Source organism: Hyperolius riggenbachi, chromosome 1 (genome assembly GCF_040937935.1).
Source record: "Hyperolius riggenbachi isolate aHypRig1 chromosome 1, aHypRig1.pri, whole genome shotgun sequence".
Lineage (NCBI taxonomy): Eukaryota > Metazoa > Chordata > Amphibia > Anura > Hyperoliidae > Hyperolius > Hyperolius riggenbachi.
The window spans coordinates 464,215,604-464,241,743 of record NC_090646.1 but is presented as its reverse complement, the minus strand read 5'-3'; the positions used below and the strand labels follow the sequence as shown (position 1 = coordinate 464,241,743).

The 26,140-nt window shown below is 42.6% G+C and overlaps 1 protein-coding gene across 1 annotated transcript in view; it reads left to right on the top strand.

Annotated features, from left to right (window-relative positions):
- The first annotated feature begins 1,760 nt into the window (after positions 1-1,760).
- The window catches only part of DAO (D-amino acid oxidase), an 82,626-nt gene continuing 58,246 nt past the window's right edge, over positions 1,761-26,140 (top strand). The window contains exon 1 of the mRNA XM_068239563.1: positions 1,761-1,782. The gene's annotated coding sequence lies outside the window, so the exon portion shown is untranslated. The remainder of the gene's footprint in view (positions 1,783-26,140) is intronic.

Sequence of the window (26,140 nt, the reverse complement as noted above, 5' to 3'; positions counted from 1 at the left end):
ACTTGGCTCTCCAGCTGTTAAAGAGAACCCGAGGTGGGATTTTATTATGTTAGTGGGGCACAGAGGCTGGTTGTGCACACTAACACCAGCCTCTGTCGCCCCATGGTGTGCCTCCAGGACCCCCCTGCGCGCCGCTATACCCCCCGCAGTGCTAGCGACACACAGCGTGTCGGCAGCACAATGTTTACCTATGCCGTGTCAGTCAGCGCCGCTCCCCCGCCTCCTCTGTATCGGCGCTACCCCGCCCACGTCCCTCCCCTCCAATCAGCGGGAGGGAAGGGACGCGGGCGGGTAGCGCCGATACAGAGGAGGCGGGGGAGCGGCGCTAACAGACACGGCATAGGTAAACATTGTGCTGGCGACACGCTGTGTGTCGCTAGCACTGCGGAGGGTATAGCAGTGGGCAGGGGGGTCCTGGAGGCACACCATGGGGCAACAGAGGCTGGTGTTAGTGTGCACAACCAGCCTCTGTGCCCCACTAACATAATTAAATCCCACCTCGGGTTCTCTTTAAGGAACTACAAGTCCCACAATGCATTGCAGGAGTCTGACAGACAGTCATGATTCATAAAGGCAAATGCATTGTGAGATTTGTACTTGCTTAACAGCTGGAAAGCCAAGTTTTCAGATCACTGGACTAGCCCATCTACTCATGGGGGATTCTCACAGTTTTCTTTATTTTTCAAAGAAGTTAGTGAATGGCAGTTGCTCAGTCCAACTGGCAGAATAGTATGCAAATAGGATGAGGTGTGTAAATAGGTATTTTTATATAGATCCTTTCCAGGGGAGTGCTTTTGTAAAGAATAAATGAAATGCAGAGCATCCCCTGAGAAAACATGGACTAGTCAAAAACGAACGTTTCGGTTCCATCAGATTTCCACTAACAACTGTAAGTGACCGCAACATAGGAGAGAAATAATTTATAGCTTATTTTCCTCTAGAAGAAGCATACCTCTTATTTGTATGTGTGTGCATGTATTTTACATTTTTCACGATAGTTGTCCTTTAGGTCCAGTTAGTTGTTTTGAGAATCAGACATTGGTGAGGAAAAGCTGTGCTATGTTAGGCCAACATGATTTTATTATTATTATTATTTATCATTATTTAGTATTTATATAGTGCTGACATCTTCTGCAGCACTGTACAGAATACTTAGCCTTGCCACTTAACTGTCCCTCAGAGAGGCTCACAATCTAATCCCTACCATAGCCTAGGGCCAATTTACAAGGAAGCCAATTAATTTATGTGTAGCTTTTTGGGATGTGGGAGGAAATTGTATTGCCCGGAGGAAACCCATGCAGACATGGCGAGAACAACAAACTCCATGCAGGTAGTGCCCCGGCTGGGTTTAGAACCGGGAACCTAGCGCTGTGAGGCAAGAGTGCTATCCACTACGCCACCATGCTGCCTGGCGATCTTTGCTGAAATCTAATTTCCAGTGGAATACTGTGGCAAGGTAGTAGTTAACCAATATCAGGCAGATATGATTTGTTTACTACATCTTGCAAGTATATGTCCGGCTAAAGACTGCTCGGATTTAGCCCAATTTTCAAGTTCAAGTGAGTTCAGTATCACTTTGAAATGACAGAGCTTGGTAATATGCCTTACTGTGTAAATATATTTGTGCCACACAGTGTAAATATTAGACTGGTACACGTGACCAAAATAACCTTTGCCCACTTTTATAGCTCAACCTTTGGTAGTTATAATGGGTTGTATAAATAGAGATGAAAGTGTCTATTGCTTACAGACAGTCTCATTCTTAGTTGTTTCAGCTCACAGGTAAGATGTCTCTCAAAGCTCTGTTTGTGGTGGGTAACCTTACTGTATAGCATGTAACTTCCAATGCTTTGTTATTATACAGGGAGCTTGTTAACTGATCAGGGATGCTTTGACTAAGCCTGCATGTCTGCATACAGCGAGTTAGAACAATGTGATCAGTTACAATGCAGCATTGTGAACAGGCTCATAGAATTGTATGGACAGTGCATGCAGAATTGTTCTGCAATGTAACTGAGCAGTGTGAACAGGGCCTCAAAGATTTTTATTTAAGTAGCAGGGATATTTCAGTGTACAGTTATATGAATTGTTTGTATAACATATAGATATTTTGTAAGCATAGTACAATTTTATTTTCATATCAATCATACCAACATATCACATCTTTATCAAAATATGATAATAGGATATTAGGACTAGGCCTAATTGCTGAAATGACAGTCATTTATGTAATCTAGACTCTAGATTTTTTATCAAACATTCAAATATAAACCCCAGTAAACAGGGTCTATAAACAGAACACGTATCTAAATAGAGATTACGTTTAGACCAGATCATCTACTTTCCATTATTTAATTTTAATCTTAATGCGGACCTGAACTCAACTTCCTCTCTGCTCTAATGCTAGGTACACACCATACAATTTTCTACCAGATCAATTATTTCCAACATGTCTGATCTGAAGTTTGATGGATTTGTCGATTGTTTTTTTTGATTGTTTTTTTAATCGATTTTCATTCAGTTGTATGAATATCAATTAAGAAAAGATCGAAAAATCGATCTAAATTGTATGGTGTGTACCTAGCATAAAAGTTACGCAACAGCATGATAACCTTTAAAGAAAACATTTCTTTGTTACAGATGATACAAATCCTAAAATAGATCACTGTTTCTACTTCTTGCTTTCATGGAAGCAGATATAATGTTAACACCCTGTGCTTTCAAATGAGCTTATCTGCCATCTCTGCCATGGCAGTCATGTGCCGCAGGGGAGAGATCAAATTACAACTAGTGATTAGACACACAGAGTATATTTCTCTGTGTTTTCCTCCTGTCCTGTGCAAAAGTTCAGGTCCACTTTAACTCTCTGCATGCAGGCTTTCTATTAACCACTTTACCCCCGCCCGTACGAATTTCTCCGTCCCTTTTTCCATCCTTTAACCCCCAGGGACGGAGAAATCCGTACTTTCCGCGCTCCCGCCGCTGCCCGCGCTCCCGCTCGTAAACACGCCACCGGCCGCTCGCCCGGAGATCAATGAACGGGAAAATCCCTTCCCGTTCGTTGATCTAAGCCCCGCAATGATCCGCTGCTTTGCCGATGAGCAGCGCGATCATTGTGAAAAAAAAATACATTACCAGCCTCCTTGTACTTCCTCCAAGCCTCCGTAAGGACGCTTGGAGGTCGCATTAAACAAAAAGTTACTGTTGCCATCTTGTGGCCAAATAGTAAAACTACACCCTAAACATTTTTCACATACAAATGAATTACTTATACACAAAAAATTAACTCATTACCTCCCACACTCCCCATTTTCTTTTTTTTTTTTATTAAAAAAAAAATAAAAAAATGTACAATTTAAAAAATACATAAATAGTTACCTTAGGGACTGAATTTTTTAAATATTTATATCAGGAGGGTGCAACACTGTTACTTTATAAACTATGGGCTTGTAATTAGGGATGGACGCAAAACTGAAAAAAATGCACCTTTATTTCTAAATAAAATATTGGCGCCAAACGTTGTGATAGGGACATAATTTAAACGGTTTTATAACCGGGACAAAAGGGCAAATAAATTTCATGGGTTTTAATTACAGTAGCATGCATTATTTAAAAACTATAATGGCCGAAAACTGAAAAATAATTAATTTTTTCCCACATTTTTCCTATTTTCCCATTAAAACCCATTTAGAATAAAATAATTCTTGGCATAATGTCCCACCTAAAGAAAGCCTAATTGGTGGCGGAAAAAACAAGATATAGTTCATTTCATTGTGATAAGTAATGATAAAGTTATAGACGAATGAATGGAAGGAGCGCTGGAAGGTGAAAATTGCTCTGGTGCTCAGGGGGTAAAACCCCTCAGTTGGGAAGTGGTTTAAGTGTATGTCCAGTCTCTATTGCACTTCAGACTCATTATAAAGCATACATTATGCAAATGACCGTGTGAATCCAGTCAGGGTCATAACTCCAAATCATGGGGGCTCCCGCAAAACTTTGATGGGGCCCCTTTAATGTTCACAACCCTTCTCTTGCCTTCCTTGGTGACTCTGACAACATGGGGGTCCATCATACAAGGGTCATTAAACAAGTGTGGCAATCAGGATCTTCTTACCCATAACAAGTGTAGCCACAAACACCCTGATCTGGAGTATCAGAGAAAGGGAAGGTTAGTAGTTGGGGCCCTCCCACACCTCTGGGCCCCCCCCCCTGCAGTCGCACTGGCTGCTCCCCCCTAGTTACGCCCCTGAATCCAGACTATGCATTATTTTTACATTATTTTTAACCACTTGCGGACCAGGCCCGTTGAATCAACGTCCAGGAGGTGGCGGTACCGTTCTGACCGGTTGTTGATTCAACGTCCAGCGCTAACAAACCGTCCCGACGCAATCGTGCGCACCCGGAGGGGGAGATTAAGCTGTCATATGACAGCTGGCATCTCCCCCGAGTGATCAGCAGCCATCGCGTATGGCTGCTGATCACGTGATCACTATGATCGCCGTCGGATCGTAGTGATCCACTGTGACAGCAGCGATGGCAGGGGGGAAAGAAGAGGATCCACTCACCTCCCTGCCGTTCCAGCGACGATCGGCGCCCCCCTCTGCTCTGGCCGGCATCTCTGCTCCGTCTGACGTCAGCGCCGGGTCCCGGCTTGATGACATCATCAAGCCGCGACCCGGCCTGAGCGTCATTTGGAGCGGAGATGCCGGCTGGAGAAAAAGGGGGCTACTGCGGCTCATCGCTAGAGCCTGGAAGGTGAGTGATGGCTGCTGCGCACAGGGGGGACACCTGGCCACACAGGGGGGAGACAGCCCAGCCAGCCACAGACGGGATCCGGCCGCCGGACAGCTTGTCAGAGCTGGCTGTGTTTATCTCTATAGTGTCAGTCTGCTGCTCTCCCCGCCTCCTGCAGAACTCCAGTCCCCGCCTGCATCCCTTCCCTCCCTGCTGATTGGAGGGAAGGGACGGGGGCAGGGACCGAAGCTATGCAGGAGGCGGGGGAGCAGCTGAGACTGACACTACAGATGTAAACACAGCCTCACAGCACGGCTGTGATTTATGAGGGATTGCAGAGTGCAGGGGGACCTTAGTGGGGTTTGGGATAGCAACAAAGGCTGGGCTGTGTAGGCAGATCCAGCCTCTGTATGCAGATAACATTCTTTAAACACACCTCGGGTTCTCTATAAGGGCGGCCGGCACACAGGCAGCTAACTGGGGTTGAAAAGGTTAATGCTGCTGATGGGTATTATGGGGTTAATGTCTGCCCTGCATGACTTTGCACATGCTCAGTAGCATTTGTATGCTATTCTGTCGGGTATGCTAAAATGTTGGAACACCGGTCCCGAAGTGGTTCACAGTGCTCAGTTATGGTGCAGAATAATTCTGCAAGTGATCTCACTGCCCATACAATATTTATACAGTCTCAAGATGATTACATGTAAATATATTAAGTACCAGCTAATAATCAGTGAAGTACAGTGGACCTCTGAAACATGAGATGCATGGTAATGATAATTTGCCTGCATTACATGTGAAATATATGCGGGTAAAGGATGATGGTTAACTAGATGCATGCTAGTTTTTGATTTTCTCATTAAACATGTATGAGAAATCGGCCGATTTATGATTATTTATTATTATTAGAAATTATTATTAATAGTAGAAATTCTCTGCAGTAACCAATCAAAAGTCAGCAGAAATAAAGTGTTTGTGTTTGGGTGGATGTTGTTGGGTGTGTTATAGGGTGGAGGGTAAATAGGGTGGAGGGGTAAAACTTTTGGAAAATACTCCAGCATGTTTTAATGATCTGTAATGTGAACATAGTTATAAGAAAGTACTTTGGGGGAAAAAAAAGTAAAACAAAAACACCCAAATCCTATTCCTTGTTACATTTCCTTAAACGACAATTGAAATGAGAGGGATATGGGGGCTGCCATGTTTATTTCCTTTTAAACAATACCAATTGACTGGCAGTCCTGTAGATCGTTTTGGCTGCAGTAGTGTCTGAATCACACCCCTGTAACAAGTGGGCAGTTTGACAGATTTTTTTACAGAAACATCTGATCTGCATGCTAAGTCAATTTTTTGAGAGCAACATCTATAGAGACCTCAAGCAATAAAGGAATCATCTGAAATTTTTCATCCTCTGAAACCTTCAAATAGGTTCCCTGAATCAGCAAGTTTAACCATGTGGAGACATCTTTACCAATGGTTTTTCAACTTTCTTGTGAGGAAAATACTCATTGTGAGACTCCCTTGATGTACCCCTCTTTTTCTTCTACTTCTCTGTAGTGTCCTTGAGAGTAATGGGCAGAGTCTCCCATACTAGTGATGTGAAACTGGGACAGATGGTAATTTCGAACCAGGAGGATATGGTCCTAGACTGCATGGCCAAAACTTCTGCAAGAAAATTACATGTAGCACCTTATACCAGTACTAAACAGGAGATTGGAGTTACGTAGTGCATAAGAAACAACATGTTAGGCACGCATATGGGAAGTGACATAACAGTATATCAAACTTAGGTTCTGAGACAAGCCAAACTCAGAAATGTCAAGAAAAATGAAAACGAGACCCCCCCCCCCCCCCCCTGCCCCAGAAGAAAACTCCTACCCAAATTCATCTTGGTGGGTCGGCCAGCACAGTCCTGTTTCAGTATTTCTGTACTCTATACATTATTCTACTGAAAAGTAGAATGAGGATAGATAGTGTTCATCCTCTGTGAAGGTGCCTACAGAACCTGTCTATGTGGTCCAAATTTGGTTAAAAACAGATTCCACTCTGTATTTACACCCGTTTCCTATAGGGCATGGTATCCTTGAGTATTTTTTCCTTTCCGTTAATGTTGGGATTGCCTCAGCCATACAGTGCTTAGCAATTTATTTATTTTTTTGCCTGAAAAAGAGTTTCATGCAAGAAGGTAGCGGGATATTTATCCACCTCAATGGATACAGAGAAACCAAGCAAACACAGTCTGGAGTCAGACATGGCAGGCACTCCCATTTCCTCTCTTATAGAAATGCAAGGACTTGCCACCAAAAAACACAATTTCCCTGTGTTGATACCTGGAAGTGTAGGTAGAGGGATCTCCCTGCCAGAGTACTGTTCAAAGTTACAAGCCTGTAGCTGTACATAGCAGTGGTGGCTGGATCAATTCAGGCAGGTCAGTTTATACTGTGCTTGTATGAGTCAATCAATACATTAGCTAAATATTGGATCTACTATCATAATTATTGGTTGGCAGACATTACTAAGACCTTTCATATTTGTGTTCTTGAAATAGACAGTTTGGCCTAGAGAAAAGCTGCTTTTTATATCTAGAAAGCTCTTATAGCGCTTATCTATGTTTGTGTTCAATAATTGATTTTAGATTTATTTTCTATATTTATATAGTGTAGGCATACTACTAAGTGTTTTCCACAGTACATAATAGTGTTCACATTGGTCTGTTGTTTTAAAGGAGCTAATGTTTTGAATCAGTTCTCTAGTAAGAGCACACAGGACAGGATTTGTGCACATGGAATGGATAGCAGGTTGACTGCTGGGCATTGGGAGTGGGACATGGAGTAGAATGGTGCACTTAGACTGGGCTGGGGTCCATTTGTGTCATTGTGTAACACAACAACATTACTTTTCAATTCAATTGTATTATCCTTTACATGCTATTCAACAAGAAACTTTCCAGTAAGTGTATATGTGTATTGCTCAGTCCTTCAACTGTGGGCACAGTCTGCACTATTGTTTCTTGTATCTTCTCGCCCCTGCGTCCGGGAAGCTCTAGCCGACGGCCTTTGGAACGCAGTGTGGAGCACAGAGGGATTGACGTCATATCCGGCCGCCGTGTTTGGATCTTACAGGCGGCGGTGAACTCTCTCCACGCGCGCGGCTTCTCCGCACCGATACAGGCAGATCCAGGCTCCTCACTGATTAATCCTGCTGGCCGTGAGTAAATTGATCTCATAGATCATTGCATACTATATGGATATCACTGCAGCAGGTATTGTGACTGTTCTTTGATGTGAGCACGCAGGATCTTAAACTTACTTAGCGCTGGGCTCTTCTGTTGTTATTGACTTTCCACCATTACAGGGCATTGGGACTGGCCTTGAAAAACCCTGAGCAGCTTGTTTTTAATGTGCGCCGCCTCCCATATTTTGTGGATGTATCCATAGGGATACATTGCAGCAGCGCCTTGCTGATCACTGGCAATCAGCAATGCGCTGAAGAATCGTCCCAATGTGAACCAGCCCTTACAGATATTTAAACAATTTGTACATAGTGTTAATTGTTTCAAGGAGTATTCAGAGGTCGATGGGAAAAAGCTGGTTTTCAGTCTGTTTGTATGGAGATTGATCTAAAATGTTTACCTGATGGAAGGTGCTCAAACAAGGTGTTTCCACTTGGAATGGCTGGGGGTGCACTTGGAATGGGCTGGGGGTGCACTTGGAATGAGCTAAGGGATGCACTTGGAATGAGCTGGGGGTAAACTTGGAATGGGCTGGGGTGCGTTTGGAATCGGCTGGGGGTGCACTTGGAATGGGCTGAGGTGCACTTGGAATTGACTGGGGTGCACTTGGAATGGGCTGGGGTGCACTTGGAATGGGCTGGGGGTGCACTTGGAATGGGCTGGGGGTGCACTTGGAATGGGCTGGGGGTGCACTTGGAATGAGCTAAGGGATGCACTTGGAATGAGCTGGGGGTAAACTTGGAATGGGCTGGGGTGCGTTTGGAATCGGCTGGGTGTGCACTTGGAATGGGCTGAGGTGCACTTGGAATTGACTGGGGTGCACTTGGAATGGGCTGGGGTGCACTTGGAATGGGCAGGGGTGCACTGGGAATGGGCTGGGGTGCGTTTGGAATCGGCTGGGGGTGCACTTGGAATGGGCTGAGGTGCACTTGGAATGGACTGGGGGTGCACTTGGAATGGGCTGGGGGTGCACTTGGAATGGGCTGAGGGTACACTTCAGTGTTCTCCCCAGATTGTTTTTCCAGCTGGGTGGCATAAAAAAGTAGCTGGGTGGAGCACAAGGGAGAATTCAGTGCCGGTGCAGCTCTGTTTACAACATACTAGGATTAAGTGGCAAACCGATGACAGCCAGGTGGTCACCCAAATCAGCCGGGTGAAGCACCCGGCTAAAAGAGCCTAGGGAGAGCACTGCACTTAGAATGAGCTGGGAGTGCACTTGGAATGGGCTGGGAGTGCACTTGGAATGAATGAGTTGCTGTCTGCTACATAAGGAGGGGTAAAGCTACATAATGATGGACGCCTTGTTTTATTGGTATCATTTCTTATCCACTTATGAAAATGCAGTAGATTAAACATAAGTACCTTGAGGCTGGCTATACACTTGTTTTTTGCTCTTGCCACATCACACCGCAAAAAACCTCTCTGTTATGTGTGCACAGTGCGTCAGGGTCATATGCATAGTATGCATAGTACCAGCCCCCACTCTGGGCAGGAAGTACGTCACTGGGATTTCTGTCAGTCCGCACAAGTGCGACGCACTGTGCACCATTGTTTACACTATGTGTGTCACCCATATTCTTCCAGCACCATGCGTTAAGGTGCTGCTGCCCTTGTGTGACTCAGATACTTCCAGTGGACCTCAAAGAACCGCAATAAGTGTGAAAGTCTCCATAGACTTTCATTGCTTTTGCAGCCCCTTGTGGTAAAATAGGGTTCGCAACGCAGGAATTAGCTGCAAGCGTAAAAGGGCCCTTAATTTTTTTCCCTGCTTTTTTCTAGGTGTAAAATTATGTTTTAAGTGTAAATCCTGTAACTCATCAGCTGTATATTTTTTATTTCTAATATCATGAGCTGGAAAAGAAAACTCCTGCATATCTGCACGTAGACAGCTTCCTCAAGACAATCCCAGAGAACGCCAGTGTCTGACCATTATCCTTCTATGCTTTCTGCTGAATAGCACTCCCTGGAGTTTAATATTAAACTTCCTGGAGCCGTCAAAGTGCTGTGTATGCATGCTAAATCACCCAAGGTTAGATTAAACTTGATTTATATGGTTATTGGCCTTTCATATAAATGACAGACGTTTGAATTGACATATATTAACAGCGTATTGCTGTAAAAGATACATTCTATGACTGCACAGATTTATTCTTCACTACTGACTTCTTACAAAACATGTTTACGAAGTCTGGAATCTGTGTTTATTCTTTTGCATTTTAATCTTTAAACAGAACTCAGGCTCAGGCAGTATAATTACAACACAGCAATAGACATTTCAATGTCAAGTCACTCTTTTCCAACTCTCAATGTTCCTTCACTTGACTGTGGCATGAGCTACAAGACCAGAGTAGGGTATCAGTGATGTTCCACAATAAACCATTTCCACTGTGCTCCTGTTTCGGGGAGGTGCTTGAGTTTTTGAAAGATACAGTATCTGGAGTTGATAGTTTATATTTTATCTGCAGTTATGTGGTAAAACAGGAAGCAGGAAATTTTGGCACCCATTAGCGGCAGAAATGTTGGCGCCCCATGGCGTGGGCATCCATAGAAAATATTGGTAAGCGTGTAAAATTTGGACACCCCACAGCATCTCATAAATATCTTCAGGGCCATCCACAATTAATAATGTGGCTACTAGTAGCAGGCTTGTTCTTGATATTTATCATTTTCGTGCAGCGGAAGGGGAGGGCGGTTAAGGTTAGCCATCCGTGGGGAGGGTTTTAAGGTTAGGCATGGGGGAAGTCTTTCATTTAGGCAAGGGGAATTTAGGGTTAAGCATCGGCTGGCGGGGGGGGGGGGGGTTAAGGCTAGGCATAGGTAGAGGAAGGGTTCTGTGTGAGAATAGGGTTAGGTTTAGTTTTAGTGAAATATCAATATTATTTACTGATACTTCACTATCGTAATTACAATTTAAAAACGAAGAATATCTGTAAATTTAACAATATTTTACTAGCTGAAATTGGACTCCCGAATTTCCCAGCGCCTCTTTTTCATGCATGCGGTATCACATTGCTGTGATCACTTGAGTCATATTGGAATACAATAGGAGTTGCAGAAACGTTAGTAAATTAGCGATTGAGTGATTGCAGTCTCAAAAAGTCACCCTCAGTGTAAACATTTTGTTTAACACACTGCCTCTATATATTTGTTGTATACTACCCCTCCTCGTTCCTCCCCAGTGGCGGTGCCAGGGGGGGGTGCTTGGGGGTGCTCAAGCACCCCCTAAATTTTTCCAAGCAACCCCAAAGCACCCCCTGGCGTGAACTGACTGTCAATTCACAGCGGCAGCCCGGAGCAGCAGGCAGGGCTATGGTAAGATGGCCGCCCGAAGCCCTGCTCTGCAGACTTGGAGTCTGCAGTGCAGGGCTTCGGGCGGCCATTTTCCCGTAGCCCTGCATGCCGGGTAATGCAGGCTGCTGCAGGAAGGAAGAGGATCGTGGGAGCTGAGCTGCGCGCCACAAGGAGGTCGGAAGAGGAGGAGGTCGGAACAGGAGGTCTTCTGACTAGGTGAGTAAATGGGTTTTTCTTTTCTTTTTCAGGTGGTGCTGCTGATTGTGGTCAGAACTGCTGAGCATTGTGCATATTGGGGTCAGATCTGCTGAGCATTGTGCATATTGGGGTCAGATCTGCTGAGCATTGTGCATATTGGGGTCAGATCTCCTGAGGATTGTACATATTGGGGTCATATCTGATAAGGATTGTGCATATTGGGGTCATATCTGATAAGGATTGTGCATATTGGGGTCATATCTGATAACGGTTGTGCATATTGGGGTCATATCTGATAAGGATTGTGCATATTGGGGTCATATCTGATAAGGATTGTGCATATTGGGGTCATATCTGATAACGGTTGTGCATATTGGGGTCATATCTGATAACGGTAGTACATATTGGGGTCATATCTGATAACAGTTGGGCATATTGGGGTAATATCTGATAACGGTTGGGCATATTGGGGTCATATCTGATAACGATTGTGCATATTGGGGTCATTGAACGTGTTTTTTGTTCAAATCTGCTCACATTACGTGTATTTTCTTGAGAAAACCTGCACAATTATGTGAATTTTGTGGGGAAAGGGTCACCAAAACTTGGGCCCTCTGTCTTTGCGTTGCACTTTTAAAGGGAGCCCGAGGTGAGAATAATATTGAGGCTGCCATATTTATCTCCTTTTAAGTAATACCAGCTGCCTGGCTGCCGTGTTGGTCCTCTGCCTCTAATTCTTTCAACCATAGACCCTGAACAAGCATGCAGCAGGTCAGGGGTTTCTGACAATATTGTCAGAACTGACAAGATTAGCTGCATGCTTGTTTCTGGTGTAATTCAGCCAATAGATCAGCAGGGCTGCCAGGCAACTAGCATTGTTTAAAAGGAAATAAATATGGCAGCCACCATATCACTCTCACCCTGGGTTCTCTTTAAATTACAGTTAGCCCCGCCCTCACCCGGTCATGACCACGCCCATTTTTTCGCCGTGGCGCACTTCGTGCGACGCAGGCTGTAGCCACACCCATTTTTTGCCGTGGCGCAGGTCGTCCGCTCCCCTGGAAATTGGTTCAGCACCTGCATAGCACCCCCTAAAAAAATTCCTGGAGCCGCCACTGTTCCTCCCCCATTCCCTTTAGATTGTAAGCTCACAAGGGCAGGGCTCTCTCCCCTTGTGTGTCTTGGAAATCATTATACATTTTATTTATCATGTTACTTTTATCACTGTCATGACCATTTCTGTATTTTGTATTCTGTATTTTGTATCATTTTTTTTATTTTGTCACTAATTATGTATCTTGTATACAGGGAGTGCAGAATTATTAGGCAAATGAGTATTTTGACCACATCATCCTCTTTATGCATGTTGTCTTACTCCAAGCTGTATAAGCTCGAAAGCCTACTACCAATTAAGCATATTAGGTGATGTGCATCTCTGTAATGAGAAGGGGTGTGGTCTAATGACATCAACGCCCTATATCAGGTGTGCATAATTATTAGGCAACTTCCTTTCCTTTGGCAAAATGGGTCAAAAGAAGGACTTGACAGGCTCAGAAAAGTCAAAAATAGTGAGATATCTTGCAGAGGGATGCAGCACTCTTAAAATTGCAAAGCTTCTGAAGCGTGATCATCGAACAATTAAGCGTTTCATTCAAAATAGTCAACAGGGTCGCAAGAAGCGTGTGGAAAAACCAAGGCGCAAAATAACTGCCCATGAACTGAGAAAAGTCAAGCGTGCAGCTACCAAGATGCCACTTGCCACCAGTTTGGCCATATTTCAGAGCTGCAACATCACTGGAGTGCCCAAAAGCACAAAGTGTGCAATACTCAGAGACATGGCCAAGGTAAGAAAGGCTGAAAGACAACCACCACTGAACAAGACACACAAGCTGAAACGTCAAGACTGGGCCAAGAAATATCTCAAGACTGATTTTTCTAAGGTTTTATGGACTGATGAAATGAGAGTGAGTCTTGATGGGCCAGATGGATGGGCCCGTGGCTGGATTGGTAAAGGGCAGAGAGCTCCAGTCCGACTCAGACGCCAGCAAGGTGGAGGTGGAGTACTGGTTTGGGCTGGTATCATCAAAGATGAGCTTGTGGGGCCTTTTCGGGTTGAGGATGGAGTCAAGCTCAACTCCCAGTCCTACTGCCAGTTTCTGGAAGACACCGTCTTCAAGCAGTGGTACAGGAAGAAGTCTGCATCCTTCAAGAAAAACCTGATTTTCATGCAGGACAATGCTCCATCACACACGTCCAAGTACTCCACAGCGTGGCTGGCAAGAAAGGGTATAAAGGAAGAAGAAAAACTAATGACATGGCCTCCTTGTTCACCAGATCTGCACCCCATTGAGAATCTGTGGTCCATCATAAAATGTGAGATTTACAAGGAGGGAAAACAGTACACCTCTCTGAACAGTGTCTGGGAGGCTGTGGTTGTTTCTGCACGCAATGTTGATGGTGAACAGATCAAAACACTGACAGAATCCATGGATGGCAGGCTTTTGAGTGTCCTTGCAAAGAAAGGTGGCTATATTGGTCACTGATTTGTTTTTGTTTTGTTTTTGAATGTATGAAATGTATATTTGTGAATGTTGAGATGTTATATTGGTTTCACTGGTAAAAATTAATAATTGAAATGGGTATATATTTGTTTTTTGTTAAGTTGCCTAATAATTATGCACAGTAATAGTCACCTGCACACACAGATATCCCCCTAAAATAGCTACAACTAAAAACAAACTAAAAACTACTTTCAAAAATATTCAGCTTTGATATTGTAACGATCGGTGTCAGCACACAGAGTGTATCTGATTATTGATGATCTGCAGTATCACCAATAATACAGATATTATACCTGATCATATGGTGATCTGCAGAATCACCAATAATACAAGTATAGCTAGACACAGGACAGCTATGTAATGTGAGTATTTGGTGCAACAGTAAGAAAGGTTATCTCCCGAGGAGCGGAAGATACAGACATTACTGCAGCCAAGGATTCCCTGAAGAGCAGGGAATTGGACTGCACTGCAGCCAGTGGACACCTGAGGAGCAGGTGGCCTCTGACGGTGTAGATATTAATCTCCTTAAGAGGAGGAGATGGAGATTGTACTGCAGCCAGGGATTCCCTGATGGGCTGGGTATCAGACTGTACTGCAGCCAGTGGACTCCTGTAGGTAAAGTCCCCTGACTGGACTGTAAGGAGACTTCCTGAGGAGCTGGTAGCCTTTACAGCTAATGGATACCTATAGAGTTGGTGTCACAAGGAGTACAGAGAGGCTGTGCACTCAAGGAACGAGTGACAGCCAGAAGGGTCATACAAGCCAGGCCGGCAACACACGAGCAGATAAGGTACAGAGACAGAAGGCTGATTCGGTGTCAGGGTACAGGCAAGGTTGGCAACGGGTAATCAAATATGCGAGGTACCGAATCAGAAAGCAGAAGAGAGGTCAGCAAAGCTAGAGATCATAACAAGTATCAATATAGCACAATCCTAGTCTAAGGTGTGAGGTCCTTGGTTTCGACACCCGGGAACTAATCTGAAGTATAACACAGTAATCCTAGACTTAGGTGTGAGGTCCTTGGTCTCAACCCCCGGGAACTAGTCTGAAGTATAACACGGTAATATCCTAGACTTAGGTGTAAGGTCCTTGGTCTCAACACCCAGGAACTAGTTTGAAGTATAACACAGTAATATCCTAGAGCGGAATCTGGCTAAGTGTGAATTCCCAGTTCCAACTGGTTCTAACACACTGTAAGATCTGACTGAGGTCTGAGTGCTCACACGTGAGTATTCGCAAAAGGCAGACAACCTACAACTGACAAGCCAGTCCTATATATACTTGCAGCGCTCCGCAGCACCGCCCCAGCCACTCAGCCATTCCGGAGTCCAGCTGGGATCAGCTGATCGGCCTGATCAGCTGATTCCCCTTCTGCTGGCATAAAGGTCCTGTCGCCTGGCGCGCGCGTAGCTCTCCATCTGTGTGCACTAGAAGAACCAGGCGAACCAGTGACATGTTGCTGCATGGAAAACGCCGCCGGCTTGAACGAGGAGACAGCGGCCCTGCCGTTTGCCCGCGCGGCTGTGTCTCTGCTATTCATTACAGATATTAATGAGTTTTTTGGGTTCATTGAGAACATGGTTGTTGTTCAATAATAAAATGATTCCTCAAAAATACAACTTGCCTAATAATTCTGCACTCCCTGTAATAGTGTACACCATTGTTTGTATTGTTATGATGCCCCATGTTTATTTCTTACTTTGTACAGCGCCATGGAATATGTTGGCGCTTTATAAATCAATAATAATAATAATAATAACACTGTCCTGGATTCATTTGGAAAATAAAAAAACTATTGCTAGGTATCTGCATGCAGCTGCATACTAATCCATAAAAGAGTTATTACAGATAGCACAAGTCCTAATAATAAATTGTCTGCGGTGTCTTTTAATTCTTTTGTTTTTTTCATGACAAAGGTTAATAAACCAGTGCTTTTATTCATGAAAATGAGGCAGTAAAATCCAGCCCCAGCTCTCTTGAAAAGTAAATAGCCAAAACAAGCCAAAACATTTCTATTTAGCTTAGAAAACAGTTCTGATAAGACAAGGGCTGTAAAGTTCAGACTGTTATTTCATTGACTTAGCAGCTGACTAAAACAAAACCAAGAGGGGGGTGGGGAGATGTGCCACGGCACACAAAGTTGTGGGACAGGTAAGAGAGAAAACAAAGGACTGTCTGTGCACAGCTGTGGTGATCCAGCAATATAGATCTCTCGGCGGCACATCAGTATTGACTATGATGGGGATGGGGGTTTGTGGGATGGGGCGAGTGATTGACACCAAAATGGAAGACTATCTTGCTGCGTATACAGTGACACTCAGATGAGGTCCTCAGTAGATGAATATGGGGATGGTGGGGTGTATAGCATCAGGTTAGTTAGAGGAACAAAAAATTGTGCAGTTGGGGTTTTAGACTGAAAATGTAACTTGTATTAGCAGCTAAATACTGTAGCATGTACATATCTTAATGAACTCTTAATATAAGGTTTGGACTGTTTTTACAGTCTTGGTCTTACAATTCTTGCCTGTAAAGTATGATCACTATTCAGTCTAATTACCACATCATAAAAAATGCAAAAAGTAGTGTACTATATTTCGTTTTGCATACATATACCCTTCATTATTTCATTATACAGTAGAGTCTCGGTTATTCGGCCCAGATGGGGATTGGCTCATACTGGATAAATGTGCTTTCTGGTTGCATGAGACTTAATGTTAAAAATAGGCCTAGATAATATACTGCTATACCCCACTCTATAAACATACCATGAATTCTGTATTAAATGTTAAAATACAGTATAGTAACCTTGGGGGAGCCATGGAACCCAATGTTTAAAGGAAAGTTGAAGCTAAAAAAAAAACAATTTACTGCAGTACCTGCTTGTGTTAGTAATCTTGTCAGGCTATGCCCCATTTTCCCCGTTCGCATTCATTCCGCTACTTTGATCTCCATTTTCAGGCCTTGACTAATATTAGTCATGACCATGAGTCTGGAACTAATTGCCCCATGCATGTGCAGTAGCGTCCTTTCAGTTGCACAGACAGTGCTGTGCTCACTCCCGGTGGCTCTTTTCCTCACAGCTGCCTGTAATGGTTTGGAGGCGTGGCTTCACATGCATTGCTTGAAGTGTTGTGAATGAGCCCTGGGCCTGGAGGCAAGCTGCCGGGAGTCAGGACATCGCTGTCTGCCTTTGAAGGGATGCTACTATGCATGCACAGGGGCAGCTAGTTCCAGATCAAAGGTCATGACTAATATTAGTCAAGGCCTGAAAACAGAGGGCATAGTAGTGGAAAATCAGAGAACGGGGGCAAACGGAGGCCACAATCTAAGAAAGTAGGAGATTTTTTTTAGTCTCAAAAGTCCTTTAAGCACAACAGAGCCAACAAACAGCCCAAGAAATTGGCCTTCACCACTGTAAGTACTGCCAGGAATTTGTACTGGTTGGTTGAGACTGCTTGTTAGTTGAATTCCTGATAAAACCGGGATTCTACTGGATACTTATTTGCAAAGCAGAAAAACTTTATACAGTATATTCCAGAAATACTTGTGCCCATGGGTAAAACAGAAAAAAAATAATAAAGCATTCATGGAAAGCAAATTAAAGGAATACTTAAGTCATGTAAAAAAAATGACTTTTACTCACCTGGGGCTCCCCTCAGCCCCCTGCAGCTGAACGGTGCCCTCGCTGTGTCCCTCCGATGCGCCTGGTCTCGCCGGCGGCCACTTCCGGTTTGGCCGTCACTGGCCGACAGGCTGTGAACGCGGCTGATTATCCGCGTCCCCGGACGCAATAGCATTATAGAGGGCGCTATAGCGTCCGGGGACACGGATAATCAGCCGCGTTCACAGCCTGTCGGCCGGTGACGGCCAAACCGGAAGTGGCCGCTGGCGAGACCAGGCGCATCGGAGGGACACGGCGAGGGCACCGTTCAGCTGCAGGGGGCTGAGGGGAGCCCCAGGTGAGTAAAAGTCATTTTTTTTACATGACTTAAGTATTCCTTTAACATAGGTACATCAACAGTGGTGTAGCTAAGCGGCTTTACGCTCACCAAACATTCTATGCATAACAACTCATATGGTGCAACTAAACCTGCCAAGGACATCTACAGTATAAGATGTGTAAGCAGAGGAGGGGACTACCACTATTCAAAGCATATACTGAAATGATCATTACCAGCATAGCACCATTGAAGAGCTAACACTGCAGTTGAGGGAGGGTCCCTAGTGGGCCCAGGGCCGGTTCTCTCATGAAGCAAGGTGAAACATTTGCATCAGGCGCAGAGATTTCAGGGGCAGCATTTTTGTACTGTGTCTACCTTCCTGAGGAGAAATGGAGTGGCTGAGGGTGAGCAGTTTGTTGGTCACAGACTCACAGCCAGCCAGTGTGCTATTGTGTTGAGCTGCAGCATGTCATGTGAGAACATTAAATGAAGCAGAGTATATTGTCGGGTGCTGTGTGATTATTCCAAAACGGGGTGCATCGTCACAAGTTTGCCTCAGGCAGGAAAAAAGTCTAGAACCAGCCCTGAGTGGGCCCCTCTGTTCCAAGGGCCTGGTGCGTTCGCAACCTCTGCATCCCCTATTGCTAGGCCACTGTACTTCAAATTATTCTGAACTTACATTAGTAAGTATTAGTATTAGTAATTATTATTATTTGAAATTACAGCCAGCCAACTTACTTTGGCCCCAAAGTGGTTGAGTATGAAGGGCGGGAGTGTCTTTGTATCTATTCTAACTGATATTCTATGAAATGAAAAGTTATGACTAATGATTCTTCAGTGGAACACAAAAAAAACTGGTCATGTGTGTGAAACTGGATGTTTGAAGAGGATGAATGTCAGACAATGGAGTCTGGTGTGGTTGCTGAGTACATGCTACCTTTGTACTGTATTCGTGTTCTACAGAATAATCTTTATAGAACATCACTAGAAAGTGATTTCCATGCTGAGAGATGAGGTCTGAACTGGTAGGCTTCTTACTGCTGATTATCTGTCCCCAGCTAGCAAACTTGAGCTCTATTGGTACAATTGTATTTATTCCACAAAACTTTTCCCATTACTAATGCTACACTAATGTCTGCCTTTTTGGACAGGTACATTTATAGATTTGCATTGTTCTTCATAGCATGGATGGAGCCATCCTGATTTCCATACACTCTGTAACTAGCTATAAACTGAACATTTGTATGTAATATATATATATATATATATATATATATATATATATATATATATATGGTAGAAATGTATAAGCCACATGAAAATATATAGACAAGGAGCCATGGTAGACACAGTCTTTCATTAGTCACACAGTAACAATCCGAAGTACAAGGTGCAGAGTTAAGACTGAAGGCTCTGAGGAGGTGCCAAGCAGTCTATACTTAGCAGAGATGACCCCGATTGGCTGTCATCTCTGCCAAGAATCTCTTGTGTGTACAACTGCCCCAATGCACTGTAAAGAAAAAAAAAACACAAGTGTCAGTTTATCTCAGCCAAGTGCATTGGTTTTTTTCCTTACTCCACCTGCTGGTACCCGCTTTGTCTTGCGCCATACCTTCACCCTTCTTCCCCTTCCACAGCATAGAACACATGCCTAGCCTACAGGCTAGCAACATCTCTGTTCAGCATTGGCTCGATCTGTTGCCCAAGGAACCTAATCCACATCTCTGCAAGCATCATAATTGTGCACCATGTCTTTGGAACTAGGCATATGAGCCCAATTAATGTGTTGGTGAATAGGTTATTAGCTACACTTGCTTTCAAGCAAATTAGAGAAACACTGAGTCTAAAGATATGTTAAGCATGTGGCATATATGCTAGTTTACAACACATACAGTATTATTTGTGTTATGATGACATTGCGTTGCCATTTTCTGGTGGATGACTGTCCTTGAGTATGAAGGCAATTGGAAGTTCATCTATATCCACACATTGGGATATATTCACCTAACTGCAGTAATCAGAATAAAATGCATAAAGTGTTACATGAGTAGAGCGTAATGTATCGCATATAATGTATTGCATTCTGCTCTACTCATCATCTACTAAGACTTTATGCACCCTTTTCTGCTTACCGCAGTTTAGTAAATATACCCCATTGTGGGAACTTTAGATACCATAAACTAGACTCATGCACTTTGCATTATGGCTTTTTAACTTGTATTGTCCCTGCTTCTCTTATCCTCTGCTTGTGCTGTCACTGTTGCTCAGATATTTGCACAGGGCAAGACAGAGTGGTAAACTGCCATAATTTTGACTTGTACTTTTCACTCAGGCTGGATTCACAGTGGTCATTTGCATAATGCAGTCGGTATAATGAGTATGTACTGCAGTGGAGACTGGTCATAGACATTAATACAAAGACTGCATGCAGCAAATTAGAATAACGCAATCCGTTACAACGCAGAGATGTGAACAGGACCATAGTTTGTTTGGGTAGTGAGTTGACATACATAATTATTCTGCAATGCAACTGAGCACTGTGAACTAGCCCTAAAGGTATTCTCTGTGCAGATGCTGAATTTCCATTGCTGGGTTTGTGACAGATGTTATGAAACTAGTTGTTACTGATTAACAAAAGGTTAATATTATTTTGCTAACTTTAATTTTTGCTTTTTAAACCCTGGAAAGATATTATATAGCTAAGGTAAGATTAGATAACTGTTGTGAACAGATGAATAAGTTTCTAGGGCCTCAATTCACGGAGCATTATCAAACGTTTATCAAACACTTTATCAAACGTTTGATAATTTACCTCATGGGTAAAATCTCATTTTAAATTCACTAAGGTGTTATATATTTATCTAATGTTTTACCGATAAAACGTTCAACAAATATATAACACCTTAGTGAGATTTTACCCATGAGGTAAATTATCAAACGTTTGATAAAGTGTTTGATAAACGTTTGATAATGCTCCGTGAATTGAGGCCTAAGTGTTATGCCAGGGTGCTAGTATATGCAGATAACGACATCCATCAGAAGAAATGGCTAATACTGTTTCTTTAGGCATCTCTCCAACTAATTTGATATTAGCTGGATTTCATACAAAAAGACTCTCCACAACTAAGATCATGTATACCACAACATCCTAAAAATTACACATCGGAGAAGACCACCTAGTTACTGGTTCAGTTACAAGGATAACTCATGTGAAGTCCTTTCTTTTACCTAACACATTAATTCAGTAAGTAACGTGTACAGTTTACACTGGAAGACACACAAAGCAACACATAAGCCCTCTAGGAATGTGTGCTACATGTCAAAGAGAACAAAGGTTTAGATATAAACATCTATAAGAAATCCACCCAGACAAAGCAGTACCTTCCTTTGATTTACACCACCCACTGGAAAATATGTTGGATGATATTATAACTGCTAGGCTGAGAACTGAGATAACTACCAGCAGAGAGGAGCAAAGAATAAGGATTCCTATCACCTCAGAGAAGCTTTAAAAGCTTGTGGCTATCCAAACAAATCTTTCATGAAACAAAAAGCATCAGACCAAGGGCAAGAGAAGCAAAAATCACAGCGCAAAATTGTGATTATACATCAAATCCTGTTTTCTTCAATCCAAGCAACATACCAAGAAGCGTCTCCTAAACACAAGCAAATCACTTTGGTGTCTGTAATGCAATGTACTGAGATGTCCCAAGATTTGTACATCTGGAAGACCAAATAACCCCTGAAGCAGCGCATAGCCCAACACAGTAGAACTAACTCTGCAGGTCAAGATCCGGCACTTTATATACATTTCTAAGTGAGAAACATTATTTTAAGGGTGACAAAGTCCTCATTTTCCACAGTGGAGAAAACTTTACTTTACTTTGTACAGTATATCAAAATGGAATAATAATCTCTAAATAGTAGAGACTTTGACTCAATTTATTTTTATTTATTTATTTATTTAAGTATTTATATAACGCTGACATATTACGCAGCGCTGTACAGAGTACATTGTCTTGTCACTAACTGTCCCTCAGAGGGGCTCACAATCTAGTCCTTACCATAGTCATATGTATGTATCGTGTAGTGCATGTATGGTCTAGGGCCAATTTTTTTTGGGGAAGCCAATTAACTTATCTGTATGTTTTTGGGATGTGGGAGGAAACCAGAGTGCCTGGAGGAAACCCACGCAGACACGGGGAGAACATACAAACTTCTTGCAGATGTTGACCTGGCTGGGATTCGAACCGGGGACCCAGCGCTTGCAAGGCAAGAGCGCTAACCACTATGCCACCGTGCTGCCCTATTTGTCATTAGCATACAATAATTTGGAGTCAGTACACACCTTCAACCAGACACATCATCTGCATTTAAGTGTCAATTAGCTAGGCTATTTGACTGAAGTAAGTAGATAGACTTAGACTACTTATAAAATGTCTAGGGATCTAGTGTCCAGTTAATGCTACTTGAATTTTTCTTTGGATATACCATAACGTGGATAAATACAAGCCTTCACAGACTGTATACCAATACCAATTGACACCTTGAAATCAATTGACAAACACAGAAGATCGTACATTGGATCCACTGTGACTGCCCACATTGTGGCTGTGGTGTAGTGAGATCTCTTGTTAAATTGAGACTGTTTTTATATACCAGGAAACCATAACTGCTGTACTAATCCGCCCACCCTAAGACTGCCCACAAATGTGTAGTCCACACTAAGCCACTGTCCACAGGTGTGTCCGTGCATACTTAAAGTGAACCAAGCACAATTTTTAGCACCCAGGCCATCTCAATAGCACATTCAATATGAATGTGGCTCATTAAAAAAAAACACGTAATTTTTACCTCTTCTTTTCACATTTAAGGTTTATCAGATGCATTTATTAGTATTAGCCTACTTTCACAGCCTGCCCAACCACAGAAGTTTAAGGCAGACAAGGACTAATGTAATTATTTTATTACACACATTAGCAGAGAAAAACGAAAGCATTATTAGTGTGTGTGTGGGGGGTGTTAGATAAAACACTGTGCTTCAAAAATGTTACAGAAGTCACAGATGCTATCTTCACACCTACCCTGGATAAATAATGGGCAACTAGAAAGGGGGAGGGGTGTAGGGGGCATGGCAGCTCCTATAGCTATTAGAAACCTGGAAAAAATGGTGGTACTTGATTCCCTTTAAAGGACCTCTGTCTCAAAAATCTTAAAATGTAAAATACATGTAAACATACACAAATAAGAAGTACGTTTCTTCCAGAGTAAAATGAGCCATAAATTACTTTTCTCCTATGTTGCTGTCACTTACAGTAAGTAATAGAAATCTGACATTACCAACAGATTTTGGACTAGCCAATCTTCTCATGGGGGTTCTCAGGGTTTTCTATTTTTAAAAGCAGTTAGTGATTGGCAGTTGCTCTGTCCAACTGCCAAAAAAAGTGTGCAGCGAGCAGGGAGGCTGGCCAGCATCTTTGTATAAATCTTTTTCAAGGAATGTCTTTATAAAGAATAAAGGCCTTGCTGAGAATCCCCTATGACGATATGGACTAACCCAAAACCCGTCGGTAATGTCAGATTTCTACTACCTACTGTAAGTGACAGCAACATAGGAGAAAAGTAATGTATGGCTCATTTTACTCTGGAAGAAATGTAATTCTTATTTGTATGTGTTTTGAATTTTAAGATTTTTGCAACAGTTCCTCTTTAAGTATACACCTGCAGCATATGCACATCATATCTGCCGCCCACAACTATGCTGCCCGCACTAAGCCACCTCCCACAACTATGCCGCCCGCACTAAGTCACCTCCCACAACTATGCCGCTCACACTAAGCTGCTTCCCTCGCAGGTTCTTCTGGGTCTGTGCATGTTTGCAACCTTCGCTTAATATATAGGATGACCCAAACCCTAGTTCAGCTGTTTGTCTTTTAGAAAATTATTTCACATTCTGCAGCCTAAAATGTTCATTACTTATGAACATTAACGTTTTCCATACACCAGAATACAAACATAAACATAATAGTTTTGTCTTTTTTTTCTGCTGTCCTTTTCCTTTGATATAACAAACAGAAGGCATTGTTGTATTTGGAACAATCAGTTTAGTGATGGCAAGGACATGTAGGAGTAATGTTTACACAGAGTGGGTTTTTAGGTCCTCAGCAATACTCTTTCTTAGACAATGGTATTTCTTCACTGAATATGTGGTACGCTGTGAGTTATCAAACTACATGATGATAATAGATTCATTATCTGAAATGAGTGCAGAGGTGTGTGTTTGTGTGTGTGAGTGATGTGTGTGTGTGTGTGTGTGTTTGTGTGTGTGTGTGTTTGTGTGTGTGTGTGTTTGTGTGTGTGTGTGTGTCCGTGTGTGTGTCCGTGTGTGTGTGTCCGTGTGTGTGTGTCCGTGTGTGTGTGTGTGTGTGTGTGTGTGTGTGTGTAGAGAGAGAGAGACAACCTCATTTTCCATTGTAAAATAGAAAAAATCATTTTTCCTTCTTACATTTTTACATACGCATAGACTCATCTCCTGAATTATCTAACTTTACTTTTCACTTTAACTATGAGGAGAAATTATCAATTCACTTTTTCTCCTTTCCTCCTAGGCAATATTTTCACATCTTATCACTAAATACCTTTTAAGCCATCAGCAAGCAAGAAAATATTCTGAATAATTTTGATGGTACTTTTTTCATCTTCTTTTTGGTACTTTTCCAATTGCAAAGTGCTGAAAAGTTATTTTAAAGAAAAGATGAAAAAGTATCTCCTAGGAGAAAACTCAGGAGAAAATGTTAATTGCAAATGGGCCAAGGAGATATATTTCCTTATATAAGTCAGATAGAGGGTCTGATGCAGAAAAAGGCCAGTAAATTTGGTACCTGCAGAAGGCAACATGGCAATTTGACCGGTGCTAATATTAGGGAGATGAGGCGCCAAAACCGCCCCAGCTTCCAGATCCTCTCCTACAGCACACTAATTTGACCTGAGGAAGTGGTTTGTGCTGTGAAACGCGTTGTCGGAAGTACTTATTGTCAAGTAATAAAAATATACTACATCCAGTTCCCTTCAATTTATTTATTAATGACCTAGTAGATGGAATACAAAGTAATGTTGCCATTTCCCAAATACTGTAGAATTATCAACATTCAGCAAGATAGTGATGTGCTACAGAAGGGTGAAGGAAGCATGGTTATATGGACAGGTATAGGGCAGATTAAATTTAATCTCTTGAGGACCAGAGGTTTATACCCTCCTAGTGACCAGGCCATTTTTTTACAATTCAGCACTTGGCAACGATTGCTCTGTCATACATCTTAGAACCAAATTAATTTTACCTCCTTTTCTTCTCACAAATACAGCTTTCTTTTGGTGGTATCTGATTTCTGCTGCTCTTGTTTTTTTTTTTTTTTATTAATAAAACCCCCTGAAATGTTTACATTTTTTAATCTTCCCCCTAAAATTGCCCTACAGTACACTAAATACACTACACTACACATACATAGACATATCACTATGCAAGGGATTAGATTGTGAGCCCCTCCATGGGACAGTTAAGAGACGAATAAAATCAGAAAAAGATGAAATCCTTCCACATATTAGGCATAGATTAATAACAGATTTCAGCATGATTACTAAGACATTTCAGCATAAAAATCTATAAAAATATCTATTGAACTGTAACATTGCCATATTCAATGCTGTGCAGCGCTATGTGCCATTGATCTGCCATGGGTTCCGACCCACAGCATTAGATATATTTTGTCAGGTATGATTGACTGGTTCCATCGATTTTTGGCCAAAATTGTTCAAATTGTGGATGGCACTTGGAGGCATAAATTTCCAGCAATCTAGATCTGAGTGATCAAATCTGCTGGGAATTAATGAGAAAAATCGATAAGAGTATGGCCACCTTTAGAGATGATCTATTAATATGTATAAATATATTTCTCTAAAAGTATGATAAGGGAAATCCTTTCAGCATAAATCCTTTGTTTTCCTTACATAGTTATAAATACTGGAGACTAGACCTCTGTAGATTATGCAATCAGCCTGACCGCAGGAGTAGAGAGCCACATGCTATATACAAACATACAGCTCTTGGAAGCATGAAGTTGTCTTAGTAGTGATAGAGTTAACTTCCAACTTGCTGCGCAGAAGATGTTTTTCTATTGGTCGGTTCC